This window comes from Ambystoma mexicanum, chromosome 7q (assembly GCF_040938575.1).
Source record: "Ambystoma mexicanum isolate Mex_15411 chromosome 7q, UKY_AmexF1_1, whole genome shotgun sequence".
In the NCBI taxonomy this organism is placed as follows: Eukaryota; Metazoa; Chordata; class Amphibia; order Caudata; family Ambystomatidae; genus Ambystoma; species Ambystoma mexicanum.
In genome coordinates, this window is record NC_090941.1 from 102,027,088 (window position 1) to 102,054,893 (window position 27,806).

General features: G+C 43.2%; 1 protein-coding gene across 2 annotated transcripts in view; it reads left to right on the forward strand.

The window, feature by feature from the left end:
* The first annotated feature begins 1,329 nt into the window (after positions 1–1,329).
* The window catches only part of NLGN4X (neuroligin 4 X-linked), a 958,019-nt gene continuing 931,542 nt past the window's right edge, over positions 1,330–27,806 (forward strand). For both annotated transcript variants that reach the window (XM_069639359.1, XM_069639357.1), the window contains exon 1: positions 1,330–1,745. The gene's annotated coding sequence lies outside the window, so the exon portion shown is untranslated. The remainder of the gene's footprint in view (positions 1,746–27,806) is intronic.

The following is a 27,806-nucleotide window of genomic DNA, read 5'->3' on the forward strand; positions in this document are numbered from 1 at the left end:
CCCCCGAGTACCAATGTCGCCCAGCTGGAAGCAGTAGCGTGTACGCACCAGCCCATGAGATATATGGGAGTCCCGCCCCCGAGTACCACTGTCACCCAGGTGGAAGTAGTAGCGTGAACGCACCAGCCCATGAGATATATGGGAGTCCCGCCCCCGAGTACCACTGTCACCCAGGTGGAAGCAGTAGCGTGTACGCACCAGCACAAGAGATATATGGGAGTCCCCGCCCCCGAGTACCACTGTCGCCCACGTGGAAGTAGTAGCGTGAACGCACCAGCGTAAGAGATATATGCTAGTCCCCGCCCACGAGTACCACTGTCGCCCAGCTGGAAGCAGTAGCGTGTACGCACCAGCGGAAGAGATATATGAGAGTCCCCGTCCCCTAGTAGCACTGTCGCCCAGGTGGAAGCAGTATTGTGTACGCACCAGATCAAGAGATATATGCTAGTCCCCGCCCCAAGTACTAATGTCGCCCAGGTGGAAGCAGTAGCGTGTACGCACCAGCCCAAGAGATATATGGGAGTCCCCGCCCCCGAGTACCACTGTCGCCCAGGTGGAAGCAGTATTGTGTACGCACCAGCTCAAGAGATATATGCTAGTCCCCGCCCCAAGTACTAATGTCGCCCAGGTGGAAGCAGTAACCTGTACGCACCAGCCCAAGAGATATATGCTAGTCCCCGCCCCCGACTACCACTGTCACCCAGGTGGAAGCAGTAGCGTGTACGCACCAGCCCAAGAGATATATGGGAGTCCCCGCCCCCGACTACCACTGTCACCCAGGTGGAAGCAGTAGCGTGTACGCACCAGCACAAGAGATATATGGGAGTCCCCGCCCCCGAGTACCACTGTCGCCCAGGTGAATGACGAGTTAGTCCCTCTAATCCGACAATGTAGAACAGACTAAAAACAGGCAATGCATATGTATGACCTAAAGTGCCACTCCATCCACGGAACGGCGCGCTCTGCGTTCAAAGAAGCTGACTTTGTTTTAATTTACAAATCAATCGCTATGTGCATAACGCATGTTTGTCAACACGTGTGCATATTTCAGTGGCACCCGCTCTGCTGCATTGCATCAGGGGTGCCATCAGCAGCGCCTGAGTAATTTGTAAGCTGCCCGTCGAGGAAGCCAGGAATTGTGTCATATACCCACCTGTTCATTCGCACGGGCACCCTTGATTATGCTGTTACAGCTGGTTTGGCCCGGGATTAGATGCTCTTTGCATTAGGTTGTAGATGTAGATAAGGTTTCTGTCGTGGTGTGCTAGAATGCCGAGATCTATTGGCTGCCGGCTTTGTAATTTCATTCAGTTTGGTCCAATAGCAGGGAGGGAGAGAATGGTACAGCCTGTACCTCTCTCCCTCCTCAATCTCTCCGGGTTTTTTTTTTTCTTGCAGATCCGTCTCTCTCCGTGTCTTTGTCTCTCTGCATAGGCAATCAGAGCTCTTTACTCACAGAGCCCGCTCTCTCCTGGCTGGCGAGCCGCTTGCCATACATTTCTCCTGCCGCGCGCGGATGTACAGGGAGGGAGGGGGGGCGGCCCTGATTTACAGGCGAGGACGCGCTGTGCGTTGCGGTCACTGCATTGCTTTGGATGGGAACTCGGCTGGATTCCGTGCGGATTCCGCCAAAGCTGGAGGGAAGCCTGGATTAAATGCACGCAGTGTGGTTTAAGGATGCCTTGGCGGAATTGGGCTGTGTGAAAAGGGGCAGTGCGCTCACCTGACTCTGCCCGCTTGCCACGGTAAGTGAATATTTTCTGTTACGCGGGCATGGAGGGTCTTGTTGGTTGTCGGCGCCCGCCTGAAAAAAGCCCTGTTTTGCTGCAGTCTTCTGTGCCTTTTAATTCCCTCGCCTGTGTTAGGCAGCGCTTACATGTTCCTGCAAGGGAAGCGTTTATCAATCGTTATATTTCTCTGCAACTGACGTTCATTGCTGGAGGATTTTTTTTGTTCCCAGTCGTCACCTTTTGGAAAGTCTCTGGTTTACAGTGCGTGTGAGGTGTTTACAAAGTAGTGAGTGGCTCGTTCCATGCCGAAAAATAAGCAACGAGCGCGGACAGGGGGGGAAAAAACTGCCGCACAGAGAGAAAAGAGCAACGCTCGGGGCTTTCTCCCGCTGGGGCTGGAGATCACAGAGGGAGCAGGACTTCAGCAGCTGCATACGGTCGCCTGGGCTTTGCGGGGAATGCGGAACCTGCCTGCAGACGAGTGCCTCTGTGCACAGACAGCCACACACCTCTGCCTGCTGCCTTTCAACCTTTTTTCCCCTTCTATTTGGAGAGATCAGCTTCACACTACGGCTAAAAGACTGGGTTTGCAAGCAGATATTATAATGATTGCCAAACCCTTGGATCTGTCGACTGTCGGATTGTTGGGCAGAGTGGAAAAAACACGAACATGCATGTGATACTGCATTTTTAGTTCTGCTTCTTACGCTGTGCACTGTTGATGGTGTTGTGTGCTGACGAACACGGATGATGTGTCTGCAGTCGAGTGCACTGAAGAAATCGAATGTAATTGAAGTGGAGAGCATCGCATAAGAAATGGGGGTACGGCAGTATTTAATTGTGTGGAAGGTTCTCCAGAGCCATACCCCCCTCCCCCACACCCTTTGATTGCTATGCATACTAATGAGCCCCTCTGGCGCATGCACCTTGCCATCTGACTGAGGTCGTGGATGGCAGGTCAGTGCACCCCCGACCCCCCCCACGAGAAGGGCTCTCTATAGACATACGCTTCTGCTTAACGCCTCTACAAGGGTTCGGGGGGGGGGGTCTTAGTGCCACTGTACAGGACAGCCAAAGTGTACCCCTTCATAACCGCCCCAGTTCTCCCCTGGATTCAGTGCCCGAGCAGGAAGACCACCGCGTCTGAGTGACGTCTCGTGCCCTCCCGTCAGACAGGGGCCCCGTAAACTTTCCCATGAGCAGCGCGTCCCAACGCCGATGATGTGCACCGCGGTGCGCGACATCCCTCATGCCTTGTCCCCAAGGGCGCCCGCTGCGATCAGTAATCTCCCCCCAACCTGATGATCCAGCCAGCCTGGGCCGAGCCCTGACTACTAATCGGCTCGCGCGCAGGCTAGGATAGTGGGGTGTATGGAAGTGGAGGGGGTTCTAGGCGGCCCACTGAACCAACCAACACCTGGCAGGCCAACGTTCCAAAGCCGCCATATTACTCGGAGATGCCGGGATTGGGAAGATGTGGGCAGTGGCGGAACGAGGTATTAGTTCTTCACCCCATTACACCCCCCTGCAACATGCCAAATACATGAGACTCATAAACGTGTAGGGGGTCTTGAGGTAACCTGTGTGTCCCAGAGTGGTGGGAGGGGGCTCCCTGCACTGCAGGGGTCTCGGTTAAGCTCCTGGCGCGGCCTGGGGGAGAGTTGGGTGGGGGGAGGGGGGTCGTGTGCGCGTGGCGCAAGAGTAAGTGACGCTAACAGTTGACTTTAACTCTTCTGCCAAAACCTCCACAAAATCCAGGTCAGGGAGATCACAAAGACGGAGACAGCGGCGTCACCTGCAGGATGCGGCAGCATCACAGGTGCCGCAATCAGCACGAGGCAGGAGGCTCTGGATGCAACGCCCGAATCACGCCGAAGCCACACACACGCACAAAGCAGGGACCAAAATGGAACCTTGCCTGTTGCAGTCATGTATCCAGACCCCGCTCACTTCAGCATCCGCGCCTTCATTCCTGCGGAACATGTCCCCTGTTTGCAGCATTCATGTTTGTATTGCAAAGGGGTAAACGCGACCAACTAGCGCGCCTGCGTTCCTTATCTGTCCACCCATCTAGCGTCTGACGTAACGCTCGGGTTCAATGGTCCAAAATACGACGCACACATGTAAGACATGTTTGAAAAGACATGTTGGCCCTTTCCAAAATAAGTGCGATTGACTTTGCATCTATTTTAAGAAGACTTGCCACAATTTTGCAAAATGGCACATGTATGCTATGAAGTGACACACATATCACGATTCATTATTTGGTGTCGCCTGTAGAAAACATAATAATTAAAAAAAAAAAAAAAAATATATATATATATATATATATATATATATATATATATATATATATATATATATATATATATATATATATATATATATATATATATATATATATCTAAACACCCCTTAAGCCCGCAGCCCTTTTTGCGAGTCATGTCGCTCTACACGTGAAGGCCTGACAGCTATGCACCAGAGTTAACGTGTAAAAAACCCGCAAAACGGCACGAGTATGTGGGATACCAGTGGCTGCCCTTCCTGGAAGAGACCACAAGGTGGTGGTGTGCACGCTTGTTTCTCGGCAATCCCTTCACGGTACGGTCAATTGCTCGAACGATTTAGTTTAATTATAAACAAAAATGTCCCCTCAGGGCCGCTGTGGCGTGGGGGCCTTTTGTTGCATGCAAACAAGGGAGCCCCGGTTGGCGAGGACGGCCCTTTGGACTGAAAGCCCCACTTTGGCTGACATCCAGGCAGGCTTGCACGGGGAGGTGTGCGCAGCTATCGGACTTCTTCGCACGCCGCAAAGGATGTCGCAGTTGGACGGTGTATGAATTTGGTTATATAACGTAGCCTCTGTTTTAGTGCGCACACGTGGTCGGACAGTTCAGAAGGCCTACCATCCAATATGTGTGTAATATTTGAAAAGCATGCTTTTTAAGGACCTAATAATATCGAATATTACACTCCAAACAGAGCAAACGAGGAAATAATGAGTTGTGAATATCACGTCATGATTATCATTTACTGATTACCAGGAGGCCGTAGGGGTACATTCTGTACTAAATGCGACATGTTGTAAGGCTCGCCACTCTCCTGTCACCCGGCCTCCCGTGTGACTGATGAAACCTCTGTCTAAAGGCCATGCATTCCCCCTGAGTGAGCAAGTTTGTGCGTTGCTGTTGGAGACAACTTGTGTGTATGAAAATGAAAAACTAAAATGTCGGAGGCTCACTGCAGACAAAGGCCTCAGAGCTGGCAGTGCGACAACTGGAATGTGCACCCAGGAGTTGGATCATGGACTCATCTGGTCATTCGAGGACAGGGGGAGACTGTGTCGAGGCGGCGTTTAGTTTCCCCCGTTTTTCTCGCCCCCTCCCCTCGCGAGTTTGGCCTGCTTAGTAAACGTCTGCTTGGGACACGTGTGTATTTTTGAGTGGCAGAAACGTGGCACTGAAGAAACCCATTCGTTTGTGGAGGAGCGGTGAAGGGGATGGGGGGGGTGCATTGGAGGCATGGAGACGGAGATGGGTGAGGTCATTGCGTTGGTCGATGGGGTCATTGATTGGTCAGCAGGGTATGTGCAGTGATTTCGCGCAGGGAGTATGCCCCAACCAGACTGCAGCTCCTTACTCCAGTCCTGGCCTACTTCACTTAGCAAGGCCTAACAAAAAAGGCGAAGGGTTTAAGCTTATGAGTGATCTCAACCCACTGAGTCCAGTACATACTGCACACAGGCGGCAAACTAACGGTGGGTGCTACTAAAAAGTGCCTCATGCTAATGCGCTTTTATTATTATTATTATTATTAGTGAACATCCTGGAACAGAGGATTTTTAAAAATTGTATTTTGTTAGCTGCACATTAATGCAAATCTGTATTAATGTTATTGTTATTATTATTATTATTACTGGATATGTGCATGCATTCGACATTATTACTATTATCACTAATAATAATAATGTTGAAGATGTTTTAGTATACAGTTAACACATACATAATACTTATTTAAAAATGCCAAGGTGCCAAGAAACTCTTGACAGGCTGGTTTCTGAGCCTATCTTAGAACGTGGCATTTTATAAAATTGTTTAGATAATGTGTTAACTGAATATCTTTAAATAACATCAACATTATTATTACTGGCAATATTGACTATTATCATTATTATTATTATTATTAATATTATGATTATTAATATTATTGATCATCATAATATCCACCCCTTTGAAAAATGTAAAGATAACACATTAAAAATACAATTTGAAAAAAGGCGAAGTTGGACACTGACACTAGCCCGTCAAGAGTACAAAGAAGTGTCTGCATTTTGAAATTCGGGGTGCTTTTAATAGTGAATGGATGAGACATCTCGGTGTAATGACCCCCCCACCCCCAACCCAAAAAAGGGCCTAAGTGGGCCATGACACACTGATGCTTTTCCATCTTTCCGATCAGAGAGTTTAATGTCAGGAATGAAAGCGTGCCCACAGTGATCACGACATGTCTGCATGTGAGGCTGTCATCCAGCCTCCCGCCCCCCCGCTGAACCCAGCCAATGAGCGCTCAGGACGGGAGAGGTGTGGGACCCATTGCCTCCGCCCGGTGAGCGCAGCGTCTGCTCCACCGCCTGCCCCCTCTCCACATAAATCTGCAGGCCAGGCCTCATGCATCCATAATGCACAACCACAACCGCCGGCACCTAATGAAGCTGTTTCACACAATTCCCTTACGGGCTCTCTATGGATTGCTGGCGCATACAACATCAGCCATGGATGCCATTTTAAATGTAAGAAACAAATCCATCACAATTAAGAAGACACATCTAAACAAACGGCCTGCACATGAGTGATCAAGAAAGAGTATGAGTGCTTCGAGGGCCCGTAGGCTGTGCGATCATCGAAAGCACACTATATGAACTGCAATGAAAACCAGCATTGGGGTGCATGATTTTCGTGCTCTATGTTTCCCCCTCTTTCACCTGATAGGGTTATTGTGTCGATTTCTTTACATGTTATTATACAATTCAAATGAACACCTGTCAAGACATTCGAAGTGGTAATCAGAACAGTGTGTCTCTAACGCTGTAGTTGTGGATATCATTTGCCTGGGAGAAATATTTTGCGAACCTAATTATAAAGGCTGTTTATGTCTTTTATTTGCTTCCTCTCCCATACCTTCCCTGGATCATTCACAAACACACCGCCATCTTCCTGTCCAAGTCCCTCCCTCTCTTTGATTCATCATCGCACACTCTTTCCCACGGCCTCCTTTACATATTTCACTCTTTATAACATTAAGAACCCCATATGCACCTCGCTCATCTAGCGTTCCCTTTCTTGATATTGTCTAATGACCCACTCTCTAGCTTTGTCTTTTCTTATCCCTCCCTTCCTTCCTTCCTTCCTTCCTTCCTTCCTTCCTTCCTTCCTTCCTTCCTTCCTTCCTTCCTTCCTTCCTTCCTTCCTTCCTTCCTTCCTTCCTTCCTTCCTTCCTTCCTTCCTTCCTTCCTTCCTTCCTTCCTTCCTTCCTTCCTTCCTTCCTTCCTTCCTTCCTTCCTTCCTTCCTTCCTTCCTTCCTTCCTTCCTCGCTTCCTTCCTTCCTTCCCCCCATGAGACATTCATACATGAAACAGACAGTCTCTACCTGCATAACATGAATGGACTAGACGTGATGAAAGGGAGCCTGGCATGTGTTCAGACCTCTTGTCCCATGAAGAGGAAATGGCCGGCTCAGTATGGAGTGTGCCAGGTTGTTTGAGGCAGAATGTTAGGAGCCTATAGTTGGACTGTGCAATGAAAGAGTTATGCTTAAAACCGATTCAAAGTGAGAGCCATTCCTTAGGACGTACAGCAAATGACAGCATACGTCGCTGCTGGTTGAACAAGGTATGGCTTTACTCACCTTTCCAATCATGGCAGAATTTGAATGCATACTTTGTGTAGGCCTTGCCCAATACACTGCGTATAATGCTATACGTGACAGAGAACAATTGTGTTAGAGGCTCTTCATGTAGAAAACTACTGACACAGGATCAAAATGTCCTCCCACTTCCCCTTCCATGTACCTCTGAAAATGGGCGTTTGATGTCATCAACTGGGCGTGGGAGGGAAGCACTCCCGAGTGGGTGTGATCTTGGACTATCGCGTACTAATAATGTGGGAAAGCATAGGACTAAACATTACACTGCATACTAGAAGTTGCATTGCTGCATGGAACGCTCTATAAGAATATTATTATTAGTGTTGTTGTTGTTATTATAATTATTACCACCATTCTTCATTCACTACGGTGGTGGAATCGTACGCAGCCATCACCCTTAATACCTGTCACAGGAATACGGGGCGGCAGTTCTTTTTCGTACAATCAGTGGCACCTGATGAACTCGCTTGTGTTACACGCCTCTCTAGATTTCAGTATCTTACCTCGACCTGATGACGTCTTCACGTCGTCCTCGGAGCAATGCAAGGCCCGCGTTTGTAAGAAACGGCCCACGACATTAATTAATGCAGTTTCTGCCTAAATAGGAAACATCATCCGGAAAACAGGACCACGTTGTAAAAAAAAAAAAAAAAAATGCTCCGTGGCTGTGTACCGAACAAGAGAGGCCTGTTCGAAACAAACAGACAGCCTTTCAAAGGGCGGGCCCTAAATGGCGTGCCTGTCATTTCTTTCACAACATTTCTTCCTTTGCTGGTCCTGTCATATTGGGTTGGACGGGGTACATTTTAGGGTAATCTTTTGGCTTTTTGTGCCTGTGAACTGACAGGATCTAGATTTAACTGAAGAGGCCGTTTTCTTTTTTTTTTTGTTTTGTTGAAGAAAAGAACACACGCATTGATCATAAACTGCATCACAGTAGTGTTCTGGAAGGAAAGGCAACGCTTAAGGTAGTCTGTGCTGTAGCCCCACTCCCCACTAGCTTCTGGGTTTTACGAACCTGTGCCCGATACTTTTCCAGCTCGTTTACCTATGCGTTTGTTGCAATGGTCAAACCACAACTTAATGGTCCCCTACATGTGTTTTTCCTTTTGCAAATCCCTTTAAAATGGTTCTATATGTCACCTTTATTTTTTTTCAAGATCCGATGCCTTCTTGGCAGTTGCCCTTCTTTTCATGCGCCAGATATTTATGCTAATTGTTTGTATAACGTCACAATATTTTCATTTGTTTTCCAAATCACTATCGACCTTACAAGAGCTCCTCCAATTGTTCCAAGGGGTCCCATTGAGCGCAGTAGGCCAATGAAGCCTACGCCATGTTTGCACATTAACTATATCTCCAGCACACGGTGTGCTCATATCCTCAACTAAGCACCATACTGACGTATGGACTACTCTTAGGTTTTAGCCTTTCAACGAGATACTTTAACACCGCGACACAAATTCATATAGTGACTGTACATTGATGAACATGTTATGTGTTTTTAAGTGGCTCCATCATCATGTTGGCTGGTATGTAATCCAAGGAGAGGCACGCGAACGATTCTGGCCTTAGTCATGGTGGGCGCTTCCGTGACTAGTCAAAGGCAATGTATACAGCCCGCCTCTGCCATTTTCAGGACCGGTGGCGCTTGAAGTGCGATGTTCGACCGGAAGTACAGTGATTATGGATGTCCCTCCTTCAAATCTATTAAAAGGCTTGACACATCGCCCTTTATTTGGGTGTTATTTGCCCTTAGTCAGGTGGGCGCTTCTGTGACTAGTCAAAGGCAATGTATACAGCCCACTTCTGCCATTTTTAGGACCGGTGACGCTGGACGCGAGATACTGAACCGGAAGTGCAGCGATTACGGATTTCCCTCCTTCAAATCTGTTAAAAGGTTTGCCACATCGCCCTTTATTTGGGTGTTATGTGAGCTATTGGCATTCGAGGCGGCCCTCTCATGTAATGCACTTAATCAAAGGCGCTAATGGCCTCTCTGGCCTCTCTGCTTCCTTGTTTTCTTTTCAAATGAACCCATAATGTTATCTGCAAAGCAAACCCCCTTCATCATGTGCAAGGACACAGAGTGTCCCTGCCTGCTTTCTGCAGCCAAGGCAGCCATCACTGCCTTGACGCCGCTCAGCAAATCACCATCTTAATCAAGAGCATCGTCGCACCAGGAATTGCAGCGCAGGCACTAATTTACAGGGTGATCTCATTAAAAGGCTCCAGCACTTCAATACCGAGCCTCATACGGTTGAGTGTAAAGGCCCGGATGGCCTTCTAGTTTAATTCCTGCCTTGTCCGCATCGCAGGCGTTTCCAGTCTCCACCATGCAGATTTCTATAACCTTGGGGTTGTTTTTATTCCATGACCCTTGTGCTCAGGTCGTCTTCTCTCGAGTAGCATTTGTGTGTGATAGGTTTGTGTCCCAATGTGACCCAGAATCGGTAGGCCCAGAGGGTGCTGATCGCATAGGAAAGGATCACTTATGCCCAATATCCATTGATCTGAGATTGTGCAATTGGTTGCTGATCAGCGCCAATGCAAATGTTTTACCCATCCTCCTCAGCGCCTCACCCCTTCTCCTCCCCCTCTCACCATTGCTCTAGTATTTCCACTCTCTCTCCCACAGTGGGCCTCGGGAGAGGAGTCAAAGTTGCTAATACATTGTAAGCTACATGGCAACCTTATTTTGAGCTTGAAAGTCGGAGGTCGTTGACCTGCTGAACATTTTTAAATACGGAGTGTACAGCAGTTCATGTTTAATTTTAGGACACGTTTTAGAAAGTACACTTACAGTCTTACTGCTACTAAATCCTGGTACGAACCAATGGTAGACCCAGGTGGGGGAGGAGGGGCACTGCCCCCCGTTCCCTCTGGTGCCCAGTGCACCCCAGCCTCCCGCTGGTGTCCTATTATCTGCCCCCCCTGGCAGAAAAAGCTGCCTCTGCTAATACACTCTATACTCACAAAACCCAGTACAAAGCTTTGGCACGACCTTTGCCATTGGATGTGAACTCAAATCCCGCACAACTAGTCCTGCCTTCATCACTGCAAAGGAAGAGCATTTGGAGGTTTAACCCAATGCAAGTAAATATGAGAACAGGACAGGAATTGGGCCCTCCAAATGAGGGTGACTTAAGACTGACAAACTCCTGTATTGCATATACTGCAATGTTCTGTAATTATCAGGATACAATATGGTTTCCACAGACTCCCACAATGCATACTTTACATTTTCAAGTACATACCTTGCGATGTTTCACTCTAACCTGCATTTGTTGCTACACAGCTCAGCTATTCAATTCCACATGTCTTTGTTATGTACACCTAGTACATTCCATAGTTATCTAGTCAGAACTCTGGTAGAGAGGGAGGTTCCAGAACTACAATAAGGCACTGATTGGAAGCAGGCTATGGCAAATCTGTGTTCGAGCCCTGCTTATAGCTCACAACCAGTAACATTTTCAAAAACGGCAATTTGAGATTTTAATTCTGCCCCAAACAGAATTTCTCTTTTAGATACATTGGTATGGACACACATTCTGACTGGCCAAAGCAGGACCAGTGTCATGTTCTAATAGGGGACTGGTATTGGCCGGATGTACCAGTTCTCAATGTATCAACCCTATATGAGGGACCATCTTATTTGTCTCTGTTACAGGTGGCCCGCCGAAACGTAACAGTGGTCTCATTTTGTTGAAATTTATTTCTTTGTCTGTTTTTACAACATAATTTTTTGTTCGAGACCTCGACTTCTGCACTAGAACAAAGTAAAATGTTTACGTAGGCAGACCTGTATTATGTATTGAAACTATTTCTGCACAATTGGCAGAATTGCACTACCAAGAAGTTGTACTTGGTTGTCTTTATGCACTTGTTTTAGGCACATTTAAACATTTGTTTTAAGCACAAAATTTCAAGCATATGGTGCATTCTCATGGCAAACTAGGACATTGACCAAAAAAAGCTGACTTTTTGTTTTGTCTTCATGCATCCGTTGCAAATACTCCTACCACATTCTTGTTAAAGGTATAGGAGGATGTGTATTGGTTATATTTTTTCACTTTTGTGTAATAAAAAATTGTAACACATTTTTATCAATAAGTTGTGTGGGATTTGATTTTGCATTGCTTTATGTCTCTCTTGGACAGTCCGGGAGGTTTCAAGTTAGGATATCCATTTGTTGGATACTAAGGTAACTAATTTAGTAGCTTTTCTTTGAATTGACTTCTTACAGCTTGTCTACTTTTTGTGTGAAATGATTTGACCCCCCCTCACTAGCTGTACCACATTTGGGGCAACCCCCTTTTCATGTTTCTGTTAAGCCCGGGGCCAGTGACCTGTAGTATGAAAAGTGACCTCTTAAGCACATGCTTTTCTCCCTGACCACTTGACCTGCACATGTTTCAGAACTGTGTAGAAGTGACTGGACAGTGGGAAGCTGTTGGTGTACACGCTTCACTCTGTGAAGGAGGTTCTTTCAGGAAACCACATGTCACAGTATGTAACTTTAATAATGCAAATATAGTACCCCCATATTGTCACTGTTGAAGCACCAACTTTGGTAGGGGAGATAGTGGAAGGCCGAAGCATACATCAAGGTTTGTTACTGCGGGTGTGAGTTTAATGGCAGGTCCACCCCTGATTGCACTCCTGCAATACCTTTGAGCAATTTGTTTTAATGTCCCACAAATCATGAGGAGGATAACCCCAGCATCCATATGTAAAATGACAACCATATACCTTGCTACTGGTTTCACTGTTATTCCTCTCTCTCTCCTCTCTCTCTCTCTCTCTCTCTCTCTCTCTCTCTCTCTCTCTCTCTCTCTCTCTCTCTCTCTCTCTCTATCGGGAACTATATATCGCCTCTATCTATTGGTGACCCAGCCTCTCTTCCCTTCTCTCCCTCCTGCTCTCTATCTCTCAAACATACGTCCTCTCTCTCTCTCTCTCGCTCTGTCACTTTCAACCTCTCCATAACAATGTGTATTGGGAAGTGGTAGTGGCAGAAAGCATCTGCCATTCCACTTCACTGCGTTTTGCTACCAGACAAAGCATGGTCCCGTGGCGTAAAGCGATCAAGGCTAAGTGTATGGCATCTGAGTGCGCAAAAGGCAGGGTAGAATATCTCTCCAATTGCCGAACAATAGCCAGAAAGTCAAAGCCATGTACAGGTTGCTCTGACTGCTGACTGTGAGGAGAGCCTACGCATGCCGAATCTCTGGCTTGAGCCAGGTTTGCGCCAACCATCAGGAGCAGAATGTTGTGATTCTGCAAGTATTCACCAGGAAGTCAGGCGGTCTTTGTTAACCCACAGTATAAGGTGGAGGGAGATGGTGAGAAGAGTACTTACATTCTCTGCTGAGTAGGAAAGGTAGTGCTTTTGATTTGGAGGGTGAGAGACTGGGGGGCCTGAACTGTGGCTTTGTCTACAGGCTCTCTGCTAAAAATTCAAGATGGCCTCCTGCTCTCCGAAGCTATCTATTCAACTGACAGACAAGGATGAAGCATGGCCCCTCCTAACAAGCCCTCTACTATGGTATACACCTTATGTTTCCAATATGTGAGCCTTCAGTAGACTGTGTGCAAACAACAGTGTCTAAATACGATTTGTAATGGTACACATCTCTTCTCCCCACATTGCAAAATCTCACAAATTAATTCAGATAAATACTTCATTAACCAAATCAATGCTCATAAGGACATGCGCCCTGGTGTTGGCTGAGGGTGCTTGGGCCTGAACCTTGACAGGCCAAAAGGTGAATCCGAATTAGAACATGTTGCAAGACATGGACCACTGGATCATATCACATAACCTGTGTTCCAATTCCGGTCCAGAGCAAATCATCCCAATGCTTTTGGCATTGAACCACTTGGAACCTACCATGCCTACCCTGCATGAACTCACCTTTGTCTACCGAGAATGCTCAGGACACCTGGCACTTTTATGTGGCTCTCAGGAGGGCAATTTAATATGTACCAAGAACAGATTGGAGGTTTTGCAAGTGGTGAACACTGTGCCTTACAAATACTGCATTGCACAACATAACATAACACAACGTTTTCCAGGATGTGAACGCAAATTGTCATTAAGAAATTGAGAAGAAACCCAAGATGTAATCATCACCCATCTTTCATTCTTAAGTCTTTTGGGTCTGCAACTGACAGTTAATATTTCATCCAGTTACTCAGATTTATTAAAAACTCATTTTAGACTTTTGGCAAGTTCTCTTGTTTTGATGTTAATGCTACCTCGATCTAGTTTTGAACCCTATTCCAAAAGTAATTCACAGGCCTTTGGGCCTAGTGATTAGCCTTCTATGGTTTTGCGTTTATGCTTCCAATCAATGTCCAATACCACTCCAAATGTTTGTTCATCACTCCGAGGCCACTGTTCAGTGACTTGACTGAATAGCCCCACAGGCATATCTTTTATTGGAGATAAATATCCATTGTGAACTTGTTTTCCCACTTGTCAATTTCGGTACTGTTGTACAGTCTGTTCCTTGGTCACCATTACTGGTAATCCTATTTGGATTCTCACATGTTTGCACCCTCTTGTCTCACAGCAAAATAGTGTCTCATTATCGATTCATTAAAGTTATGTTATCATAATTGTATTTTGCCAAGCATAAGCTTACTCGTCTCTCAGCTGTAGCAAGGAACTGTGTTTAGCAGGGACCCTAAACAACAAAGGAAAACAATGTGCTAGGGACTGTTTGAAAGGGAATGTTTTCAAAAGTTTTCTAAACTGAAAAATATTGTTTCCAGTCTGAGAGATAGTTGACACTTATTCCAGTGGATGGAGTCCAGTACTAAGAGGAAACAGCCACCCCATTTCTTAAAGTAAATTGTTGGTTGACAAAGTAGCTGACGGGCAGAGGAGCACTGAGCTCAAGAAGTAAACAAACTACATTTTTATGCAAAAAGGAGGAGGGCGAGGTTGTGAACATCTGTGTGAACCTTGCATAAGGATTTTAATACAATGCTCAAATGCACTAAGAACCAGTGCAGGCATCTAACCGCTAGTTTAATATGGGCCCTGCAAGGGAGTTTAAGGACCAATCACATGACAATATTTTGAATGTGCAGGAGGTGGCTTATGTGGTAAGTTGGAAGATAGATTGCATTCCAAAGGTTCCATGAGGCAAGGGCATCATATATGCATTGAGAACAGTGACTTGATGTGATCATGAAAGAAATGGCAAGAGTTTCTTCAATTGCCTAATCTGATAAAATCACATGTGTACTGTTATTCATTCATGGAGGTTAACTGAGAGTTTGACATCCATATGACTTCCTAAATACTGACTTAGGAGATGGAGACCAGGGAAGAAACCAGGGGAGAGGACCAGATAATGTTGCTTCATAGATATTGTTTTTTTTTCTCCAAAGACTATCACTTCAGCCTTACAGGCATTGCATCTAAACCTGTTAGCATCCATCCGATGGCTGGCTGAAGTGGTTCGAAAAGTTGTTCCCTAGTTGTGTCAACTGACGGTGGAGTTTTTGTATCATAAACATAGTTGCCCAAAGTTAAAGCAATTTTGACAATAAGTTGAAGGTATAGGTTAGAAAGGAATGGTGATAGCAGGGACCCCAAATGGATTCTGTGGGAGATCGGAAGTCTAGTGGATTGAAAAGGATCAATTGAGATGCCTTGTTCAGGATTGAGTAGGAATGATCTGCTCTATAAAGGGCCCTTGAATGGATGCTTAAGTGTCATAGATGACCAAGCAGAATGTCCTGGTCGACAATATTGAACCTATGTTTGCGAAAAAAATCAGCTTTGAGATGATAGAGCGTAGTATTGAGATAATCAGACTGCATAACATATGAGCTCCAATAAATGATAGCACATGTCCTCTCGGCATGCCACATAGCCATCCCATTACAGCCCTTTTATCAAGAACACTGAATATCATCCTGCCTGATCAAATTCAAGACCAAATCCACACCTAACATTAATCCTGATCCTGACTATGAATGTTGTGTAACAAGTATTCATATGCTCCATATGTTTTTACACACTTATTATACAGTCTGACCTGTTTTTACATGCATAGCTTTCCAGATTTACTGTACTTTTTCTTCAGCCTCTGCACAAAATTCTGCATGGTCAATTTTGTAAATCAAACATGGTTAAACTATTCCCCCTCACTCGCTATCCCTTTCTTTCTTTGTCTTTCTCTCTCCTCCAGACACACACAATGACACACACACATACACAGACTTCTCCCTCGCTCTCTTGGGTACCTCCCCTATCTGTCTAGCTAGTCTTTTATGCCTGTCTCTTCTTCTTTCTCCACTCTATATTTCTACTATCCTTTCTCTCTCATCCATGGGGCAGGCCAGTGGAACTATCAGGCTAAGCACATAGTGTGAAATAATTATGACATAATCATTGGGATATTAAATAATTTAAAAAAGTGTCAGCACAGAGGGGATACTATTAAGACTCTGTAAAAAGTTACAGGAAAGAACACCACCTATTCCTATTGAATGGATGAACTAATGAGAGAGACCAACTTAAAGGGATGCAGATGGAAACAAATCCTTAGTCTCTCAAGATGAGACCAGTCTACAAGGGAATCTGCAGAGAAGGGAATCTGAGGCAGTCCTGACATAATGAAAGCATATAAGGAGGGGCCTGCTCACTGAGACTACCCTGGGAACAAGGGAGGTTTTCTGCTGGTTCCATGCTGTTAAAGACTGATCAAAATTGAGTATGACAATTCTGCACATGAAATTACATCTGCTCACTAGTCAACATTTTTATTTGGCCAGTTAAGACCCAGAAAGGTGGTGGTTTGGGAAGGTGAAATCAAAATACATTGGTTAAATAGGAAATATAAGGCATTCTCACTGCATTTAACACCAAGTGTGGTGTAATTTCAATCCAACTCAAAGTACATTTGTGAGCTGTGTGTGCAGTTATACAAATCAAATGTACATTCTTGGTGCAAGACTTTACACATTGTAATCTCTTTAAATTGTACCCAAAGTGTTTTCACAGGAATAGTCAACATTGTGCTCTGATATGAAGATGTCCATACTAGAACTCAATGAGACTATATTTAATAATGTGTACTCTCTGAAGGAAATATCTATTTAAATTAACAATGGGAAATGAGAGCCAATTTACATGTGTCATTTCAACTCCCATAAAAATGATAAAAATGTAAATCAAAATACCATTCATTTTTAAAACTGCACAGTCAGACTCTATTAATGTGGCCAGAGGGGCAGACACTCATACTTGTTTAACAGAATCTCTTTTCCTTCTGAACTGATAACATTGCTTTCCTAATCAAAACGAGCAGAATTTTGATGCAATTCATTACAAGCTTATTTTAAATTGCACACACATACAAAGAACACACAACACCATGCTTACATGCGATATGTGAGACATGAAAAGTTCTCTGATTCCATACATTTTTGGTGTTATTAGGAAAGGCAAAATTATTTAATTGAAATGTACATATAACTTTATGAGTAACAAAGTTGCACACAGGCCGATAAGTAGCAGAAGTGAAATTAGAAGGCCTACTGTTATTGAGAACTAAATAGACATAATATATAATATAGGATCTGTGGTAGGGCCCTTTAGTAATTATTAAGTTGCTCAACCCACAGAAATTGTAGTTTTTGGGTGGCTTATAACTTTGGCACCGTCCGATGAATCATCACCAAACATTGCACAAAAGAAAGCATATGGCCTCCTTCAAATGAATTAGCAAAGTTTGGTGTTGTTTCATCACGGGGGACAACGTTATGGGGGGTCCCAAAACATTTGAGATCCGGATAGACATACATTGAAAAAATGTGATCATGCCTACAGCCGAAACCGTTGGATGGATTTGCTTTAAACTTGGTTGAGGAGCGTCGGCCTGGCCCCGAAAGCATGCTTTTGCAAATTTGGCGTACATCGTTCCAGGAGATGTTTTTAAAATGGCCAAAACTTAGGTCCCAAAAATGCATTGATACCTCTGTCCAGACCGTGGGCTCACTTCCTGATTCAGTGTTCATGGATGCCCAGGGACCAATCAAAAAACTGCATGACATTAGCGGATACCAAACACAAACATTGATTAGTTATTGAAAAATGTCAGATGCGCCAAACCTTTTGAAACAGTCGCTATATTGGATCCACGAACCACGGCCTTTGTCAGTGGACAGTGCGGCAGAATAAAACTCTAGAAAATACACATGGTGTTATTTTGTGGATGAAAGAGTCCCTAGAAAGGGTGAGGGGGTGGAAAAAGTTAAGATGGAGCCTTTGTTATAGGTGGAAAACAGCCTTGGGGTTGCCGCTGAGTCCGCAGTCAATTTTACTGTCTGCAATCATATTCTGAACAGCGAACAAGAACATCTGTCCACGGACATCATTTGGACTGGGAGGTGTTTTGTGTCTTGGTATATTTATACATATTTCATGAAGGTAGTGAGTGTGAGTAATAAATATGTGTTTGGAATTAAAATATATATGTCAGTTGTTACTGAATTCTGTAATGTGGTTATACTATGGCTAAAGGGTATCATTGTGGCCAGGACCCTGGTTATACCATGGCTAAAGAGTATAGTTGTGGCATCTGGACACTGGCCATGACCACATTAATATGTGCACAGTCAATATGCAATTAATTCAAATATTGTGAACTGAATAATGTGGTTATTGGGCTAACACATTTCAATGAACCTCATATTAGGTATTGACACTTAGTTGGATATGGTGAGAAGGGTGTATCTGGACACTGGCTATGGCCACAATAATATATGCACAGTGATTTACATAATTAATATGAATATTGTAAATGGAATACTGTGGTCATTGGGTTTACAAATTGAAATAAACATCATAGAAGGTATGGACACTCAGTTGGATATGGTTATATGAGTATGCTCTGCACTTCTCTGTAAAGAAAAGAAAATATAATTAGTTATAGGACATATGTTGCAAAATATAATTGTTTTTCTAACACAGTTTTATTAATTTTTCAATGTAACAAGGCAACAAAAACAGCACATCGATATATTGCACATTTCTATTATTTCAGACTATGTCTGACCGCTACTCATGATGTGGTATGAATGGGTATACTTGTAAATGTTCCTATAACATGTTCCCCCCAACCACACATTTCACTGTTCCAAGTTGCCCCTTATGTAGACTATAGAAGTATATATATATATGAAGTGCATTTGGGTTGAGACACTTGTATTATTCTTGTCGGAATGTCTTTTATTTCGGAGCCATCCGGTGCTGAAGCAAATAAGGAACATATTAATGCTACCCATGCTGTGATGTTGTCCCCGTAGTCCGAGGAACACAAGTGTAATGCGTGCCTCCAAATGTCTGTCTTGGCCCCTGCCCATTTCTGAAGATCACTCCACCACTCCGCTATGTTCGGGCCTAGAGGAGATTTCCATGACATAGCTATCATTTGCTTGACTAGGATGTATGCCAGAGCCTTCATTTTTGATGTGGACCTTGTAGTTTTGGGGCACATGAAGCATCCCAATAGGCAGGCCGCTGGCATCAGCTGGTTTGTAGCAATACCTGCTTTGCCCAGTTTAGCTGCCATCCCACTCCAAAACCCTGCGACAGTTGGGCAGGTCCAAAACATGTGTAGCAGACTGGCATATAAAGCTTTGCATCTGGGGCAGTGTTGTGTGGTGACTCCGGGGAAGGTGGATATTTTTAGTAGCGTCTGATATGCTCCATGGGTGACAAACAACTGGATCAACTGCAGTCTGGCGTGGCGAGATACCTTCTTGTGATAACACAGTATCTTCACCCAATCTGTGCCTGGAAAGTGGTGCCTACGTCCACTTCCCACTTTCTCCTAATTGCCAGCTCCCCGGGGGAACCGCCTTTCAGCAAGAAGTCATATATCCTCGCTATTGCATGACCGCCCTCTGCTATATCATATACGGTGTTAACAGCAGATTCTATCTCCATTATTTCACCATATGCTGGCCATCTGTGCAATATCGTGTTGGGATGGTGCGGTGAAGCAAGTATTGGCTGTGGTGTATTCCAGTGTTAGTTACCAGTTCTTTGAAGGGTACGAAGGAGGTCCTGTTCAGGTCCCCTATTGTGGCGACACCAAAAGATTCTCAGTGCGTGCGGATACCTAGGCAAGCCTGGGATGTGATCAGTACTAGTGAGGCTAAAGGAATTTGTACTGAGAATGGGTCAGACAATCCATCATTTTGAGTGCCCGATCCCATATTAGGATACCTAACGTTATTAAGTGTGAGTCATGAGTGGGCCAGGGTTTCCTGTGCCACAATCGTTCTTTAAGAAAGCAAATAGGAGCTGGGGGCTGGAGTAATTTAATGTCTGCTGTGGGGTCATCTGTGAGCCAGCTCACTACGTGCTGTAGTTGTCCTGCAATGTAATATGCTTCAAAATGTGGGGCCCTGATGCCACCTTTGTCGTACGGTGTTTGTAGGGGTGACAGCGCTATCCTACCTCTTCCGACGTGCCATAAGAACTCTCTACATAGGGAATCTAATCTTTTATGTTGCAAAATATAATTAGCAACAGTTGTACACATTTATTTTATTTGACCCTCTTATGAAGTACATTGTAGGTACTAAAGTTTGGTACAACATTTGTGTATGGTACACTGTTGTTGTATTCACACATAGTAATCAATAGTATTAAAAAAACATTTCGTATATTTTTTGTACATATTTATTTTATATATATTTTAATTGTAGACAGTAGATTGTAGGTCATCCAGGTGGTGGTTGTGGTGAGTACTGGGGAGGGGGGATGGCCAGGTAATATCTTATTATCAATTTTGGATAAGCTCCAAACAACTGCTTTCTCTCTGCTGGTCTGCCGGAATGAGAATGAGTAAAATATGTGTTTGAGTCTCTTTGGAGGATTTGTCCATGGACTATTCTCTTGTCCATGACCCTCAGAGTTTAGAGATCAACTAAGAATGATACTAGCAACTGTGAAGGTAACAGATTTGACTTGAGAGGACGCGTCATTTTGGTGAAGGGCATGGTCACAGAGACTCAGGACCTCCTGCGCAAAGAAAATGCGTAAATAGTTGTAGAAAATGTATAGGACTCATAACAATGGTAGTGGGAGGTGTGGAAGGCAAAAGTTTCAAAGTCCCCAGAGTGGCTGACAATTGGATTTAAAGATGTCTGCGGTGGACGACTACTGATCCCAGACAAGCACAGGAGCTGTCACATTATGACGTGCGCAAGTGTCCATGGTCACATCACGCCATTTGTGAAGCATCATGTGACCAATGACATCACGTCCACATAATGCAACGTAGTGAGCAATTTAAAGTGCGACACACAGTGTGAAAATATTCATAGATCGTGAACATCGCACACAGTATGACATTATAAAGGTCGGCCAATTTGGACGGGGGACATGTTATGTCATTCATTATCCAAATAAAAGTGAGTAGATTGCTCAGTGGACTACGCAATTTGTTTGCAAACACCCAAACATCCATATTAAATCATTTGTGTGAAAAATGATGGACTCTGACATAATTATAATCCGTGGATGTCAAAATGGCGTTTTGGGGAAATAAAATCACTTATATTGTACATAATATTTACTTATTTATTTACAAAAAACACACATTTGTGAGGCTTATACATTATATTTACAATTATTTATTTTGAGAAAGGGATGGCGATCAGAGTGTATAACAAAACTGGGGTAATTTGGAGGTAGTAAGTTTTCATGATTGGGAGAATTAGGTATAGAAATTTCAACAAAAGCGCTTATTATAATAATGTTCTATGAAGGATTGGGGTGATTGTTTAGGAAAAGGGTCACAGGTACAAGTGGGGCAATGAAAATCAATATGGATGACATGATTCTTTACATAATTAGATAGTTCTGCAACTTGATTTTTTTAATTTAGACATTTGTGTGCATAATTCAGTAATCTGGTTTCAACTTGTTCCTAATCAGTATTTACAATTGATTGCTCATGATTACTGTCCAGGATGTTTTCTTCTTGGACTTTGTGGAATATAAGATATGTGAAAAAGAAGTAATGTAATAACTTATTGTCCTCTTGCTTTATTACAGTGCATTTTAAACATCTATGTCTGTATGTGCCATTAATTTATCCTTCACCAGTCATTTCATCTCTGAGGAAGTACTCCTCCAGAAGTACTCCTCCAGCCTGTGGCTTGTGCTTGCCATTTGTATATAAATATATAATGACTACTTTCAGCTATTGAAAAAGTATTGCACATGTATTAACGTCCTATGGTAAACATTTACCATACAACAGAAGGTCATGTTTACTTGCTAAGTTCACACAGACTGTTTTTGTGTGCTGCCTTGTGCTTTCGTTCCTAAGAGGTGTTGAAGTGTATTGTTTACATAAGGTGTACAGATAAGGTGTACAGTTATGTTCAGTATATGGCATAATCAATACTATTGTGTAATGTATAAAACATATTTATCACATTTGCAAAGATATAATTATGTATAGGTGTACATTTGAGTTGTATTAATTGTTCGTAATATTGTTTTATGTGTATTATTTCTGTTAAAAGGAAACATGAATATTGTGTTGTCGCCTGTGTTTTTGGGTTGGGATAATGCCACCTGCTCTCAGGTATGTCCGCAGACATTGAAACTGCTTGCATAGCGGGCAGAATGATTTTTTGATATTACGTTTGAAAATAAATGTAACAAGTTGGTAAAAAGTAGAGTGCACTGGTAAAAACCTATGAAATTCAGTGAAAAAGCTTTGTTAAAGGGACAATATGGTTAAGTTCCTCTAATAAAAACCTATCAAATTCAGTGAAAAAACATTATTAAAGGAACACTATGGTTACAAGTAAAATTGAAAAACCCAAGCAATTTGACAATTATGGTAACCTATCCAACCATAACTCATGCCACCGCCATGCACTGCTAACACTAACACCCAGGACATCAAAGATGACATCACAAATGACATAATTGATGACAACACTGATGACATCACATATTGAGGGTGTTTGTTTTTGTTCAGTGAGAGTGAGAAATGTAAGCAGATGACTTGATGTGGTCATATTGCATTTTAAAACATAATACACATACTCTAAAGGTGGACTTATGTGCACGTTTATCATGCACAGTATATATTTATATTATATATATATATATTTATATTTATTTGACTATGTATATGTAAATGGATGTTTCCTTGTGGGAAATAGTGAGATCCAAGCAGGCAGTTTATTTTCATTTTTGTGGAAAAGTAGCTGTGATTTTGTAAAATTGTCGTTCCTTCCCCCCATAAAGGTTGGGGACCAACTTTAATGCTTTTTTTCAAATTAATGTGACTTATGATCAATCCATCTGTTTCTTGCCCAGAATTGCGGGATGGGAGAATATATTAGGTGGCATTTGATAAGGGATTCCTACTCAGTGTAGAAGCCATACATTGACCAAAATGTATCTTACAAACCACTTCATACATTTTCTTTAAATGTATGCAAGTAAGTAGAACACCAATAAACATATACATTCAGATACTTGATTTTTGTGAATTTTACATGAAAAGGAAACATTGCATGGGCAGGGATATTAGATTCCTCAAACTCTTCTTCATATCGTTAATTTCCATGCAGGAATTATGAGGCCACATCCGGCCCCTCGTCTGTGATCCTTGCTGTGTTTCATCTTGTCTACTGGTTCAAGGATCTTGATCCAGAGATCTATGTGTATCTTCCAGGATAGAAGGTGTACTCTTGTCCTGTCAAACTGGGCATGGCATTTCAAGGATTCTGAAACCAAAAACACACTTATTTTATTAATGTTGATATCAGATAGCAGCACTTAGATGATCAGAGCAATGAAACACTTCCTAATTGTTTGTTTAACAAAAAATATGCTCCAGAATGATGACCTACATGACTACATCTACTACACAAGGTGAATAGTCAGTCTGTCTCCATGGCAGCATTGTAATTATTAATGTTGCATATGAATCACTAATATACATCTAGGAGATTTGTCTGTATTGTCAGGGTCAGACTTGGAAAAAATATGTCCAGGCACTAAGCAAAACTTGTTCCACTTGATACTGTCATGATACCTTTCGGTTAAGTGCATGATACAAATGTAAAAATAAATAAAATAAATACATGAATACATTTCATTGCCCAATTCATGACTTCATAAGATAAACAGTGACAATTGAACTTTTGGGTGCACTGTTGCAACCAGTTGTGGAAAATCACACATTTTCAAGCACTTTGGCCAGTAATTATTGGTAAAACTACCGGCAACACAGTGCCTTACGTCATCAATGGCAATGGTTACTGTTCCCCACTCACAAGCATGCCATTATTATTCAACTGAACAATAAATACAATGTCAGACTTTAAGAACTAGCAAACTATTGTCCATTCTCCAACCTCTCACACCCCGGAATAATCCTTGAGATAGAAGTATCAAGACAACTAAAATGCTATTTGCAACTTAACTTCTAGATGTCCAACACCAGGATTTCGATTTGGTAGGGTAATAATGTCTGCCCGCAGACAAAACAAACAAAACTGTCATCAGCCTAGCTGTCCTAAAGCTCTTGAACCGGCCCGGGACTCATGACAACATTGACCATCCAACTCATTGAACATTAAAATCAAAGTCAACATGTTTGAATATGTCCTGTCGTCATCTCACAAGATCACATTTGGAATAACTCTTGGATATGCTCCTTGGCCACTCCTGTTCAACATGTACATACATTCATTTGAAAAAAAAAGGCTTGAACAGTGTCTGGTACACCTGTAAATATCCACACATGTCATTTAATAAAACACTGCAAAATATGTGGGTCAAGATAAAAGATAACTTCCTCTATTGGAATGAAAAAAAAAAGAATATCCTCCAGTCGGGAACAATTATGGCCAGATTGCATCTTCATACATTGCTGGTAAACAATGAATCACAGCACAGCACAACACATTAAGAACCCAGGGGCCATGTTCATCCCTGATCTCAACTTTGGATATCTGATTACAAATACCGTCAAAAAATAGCATTTTTATCTTTCAATCCTACTATATTAGCCAAACACCTCAAACTGAATAGTGAGCGGAGCTCCCTAAAGCTCTTGCACTATTACTGATGCAATATATTCTGCACCATATTGCTGAAATAACTGATGGACAGACATTAGAGACTACAAAATCCGATAGAGAGAATATGTTAAATCTGCAAAAGGTAGACCATATTAACCCAGCCATGGAAGAAAAGCATAGGTACTATGAAAATAGCTATTCATGTAGGGGACCTGGATATCTCAGACATGTAGCATATGAAGTGGAGGTGAGAATCCCAGGTCCCCCTCCTCCTCACACAGGATGCAATCCAAACCTGACTTGTTGGATCAGTGTAGGATCTTTCCTATCTGCTTCTTTTGTGACAGGCATCATGGGGTTCCATGCAGATGGTAGAAAGATTCCCTTCTGCCCGCCCAGCAGACCACCTTGGCCAAAACTCTGTTATTAGAACTGCCTCTGTAAATGCCAGCAGGCACAAACCTATTTCCCTTGTATTATGGCACTCCTAGAACACGGATAACACCATTATACATCCACAACAACACACCACATAATAATAAGAATACATAGAACTGGAATAGCATCATCTGAAGGGAATGAGGTATGTTTGCATGTGTTTGCCTGCCTTGTTTTCAGCAAAGCACCTCTAATGAGCAAGAGTATTGTTAATCATAAATGTAGACTCTGCAAAGAGTGTAGGAGTCACCTTTTTTCCAAAAGGTCCCAGCTTCAGTTTAGAGTTTTTGTTGATTTTGCGTGGTGTCAATACACACATCATGCATGACACGAAGCCATTTGTCAAATAGTGACTACAAGCTGATTTGCTTATCACAATGTCTCTTCTGGGCTATGTCCATGTCTAGGAATACCAAGGCCCTCATTACAACTCAGGCGGTAAGGGGTTTACGGCGCCGTAAACAGCGCCGACCCTTACCGCCTGAGTACGAGGTCCCTTAGCGCCATGGCGGATTTAACACCTGCTTTTAGCAGGTGTTAAAATCCATGGCGCTAAGGGACCATGGAGTTAATTACGCCACCGTAATTTACGGTGGCGTAAATAACGCCTTCCCCACTCCCATTATGCCCTATGGAAGGGCAAATGGGGATTGGGGACTTACCGCCCCGCCAAGGTCGGAATGGGGCGGTAAGTCCGCCAACCACCATGGCGTAAACGTAGTGGTTGTTTACGCCATGGTGGTAAAGTCACGGCCCAGGCGGTAATTTACCGCCTGGGTCGTAATGAGGCCCCAAGACTCATAGGGCAGTTTACAGGCAAATCAAGTTGTGGCATGTCAGGTGCGATATAATCAACCATTCTTTGCATTAAGAGTCACAGCCAATTGCATTCCGGTACTTGTAGTTTGAATTTATGTTGTGTGTTGGACTGCAAAATGACATCAGCTACAATGCCAGGATTTACAGAACATGTTTGTTAAGCTTGGCATCATAGCAAGGCTTGACCGAATCAAATGCAAAGCCAAGCTATCGTCTGTCACTCTTTGAATCCTTTAATGAGTAGTTCTGTTTAAGCACAATCATTTACCTCCATAAGCATTGCATTACCTAGAGCATGTTCTAATGTTAGACAATGGATAATGCAAAAAAAGACTTTTATTAAGTTGATTGTTTTGGGCATCACATACATGATGTAACAATTGCACCCAAGAGTGTACCTACGGTTATAACATGACATGTTGTGATCATTTACTTTTATACATGACCTGCTGTATTTTCAGTTGTGTTTCTTTTATTGCTGCTCGTAGCCTGCCTCTCAAAATGCATAACATGCTTAGTTCCATTAAAAACATAAGTGATGCATTAATGAAATGGTTCCTGCTTCTTGGTTTTGCTGTTTGATTTTCAAAATCTTTGACTGTCAAGATGATCCCAGGAAATAGTGCATAGTTTAGTCAAGTTGTAAGAAGTCCTTTTATTTCCTGAAATTCTATATTCTTTCCAGATATAAATCTCTTTTTGAAAATATCATTATCCAGTTCCAAAGCAAAAATCACCATGCATCCTTTCTTTTATATAAGAAATTCAACTAATATAGTACCTCTTGTCTAAGTTGCTTTGCATTATTGGCAAGATGCAAATTAGCAGGGGGCATGTTAGGGCTGTATGCTGGCCCCCTTGCTCTTCAACATCTATGGAGCAGACCTACTGAATAGGTTGATGGTAAGAGCAGGCTGCCTTCCCAGGATTGGCAATGTGCCTATTGGCAGGATGCTCTACCCTGATGATTTGGCAATATCTGACCATCTGTTAACAGGGATAACAAGTATGCTGAATGAGCTGGGAACGTATGCAAATGTGAACCAGCTCTCACTCAACCTTACCAAAACCAAGGTGATGTTAGTTTCCCCCAAAAGAATCCACAGGACAAAACTAGTGATTTTGGTGGGAGTAGTGAAGTACAACGATACCTACAAATACTTGGGTCTTGAGATGTCAGCATGTTGTGGTTATAGGGCCATAGTAGAGTCCAAAGTAAGAAGGACCAGACAGATTACACACATGGCTAGAAAATTTGTGTTGGAACATGCTTGTCTCTCTTTAAAAGGAGCTTTGTTACTGTACAAACAATGGCTATGTCCAACAGTTTTGTACTGCTTAGAAGCTCTTGATATGAAACATTTAAAATGGCTAGACGGAGTGGAATCTTGTTTTTGGAAAGTTGTTTTGGGATTGTCTAGTTCCACCTCGATTGATTATGTTTGTCTCGAGTTTGGATTGACGTCCTTGAAAGCCCAACTTCTGATTCGTAAGGGTTCTTTGATGTTGAAGGCTAAGGTGGATCCAATGTGTCCTTTGCTAGCAAATCTAGGTAGGAGTTATGTATTGGGCAAGCTGGGGAGAAGCTCCTCCCCTCAGGGGGTTTCAAGAAGTCTGCAAAATGATTGATTGGTTCGACAATTTTGACAGATGTACTGTCTTTGCTACACTCAACGGGTTGTTTAGTCGCCGTGTGATTAAATGGGGCTGGCTGCATCATTTTGAACATCTGGCCATATTAAAGAGACATGTGAGCATGGTAAATGTGGTATACCGGTATTATGCACCCAGAACGGTACTTAC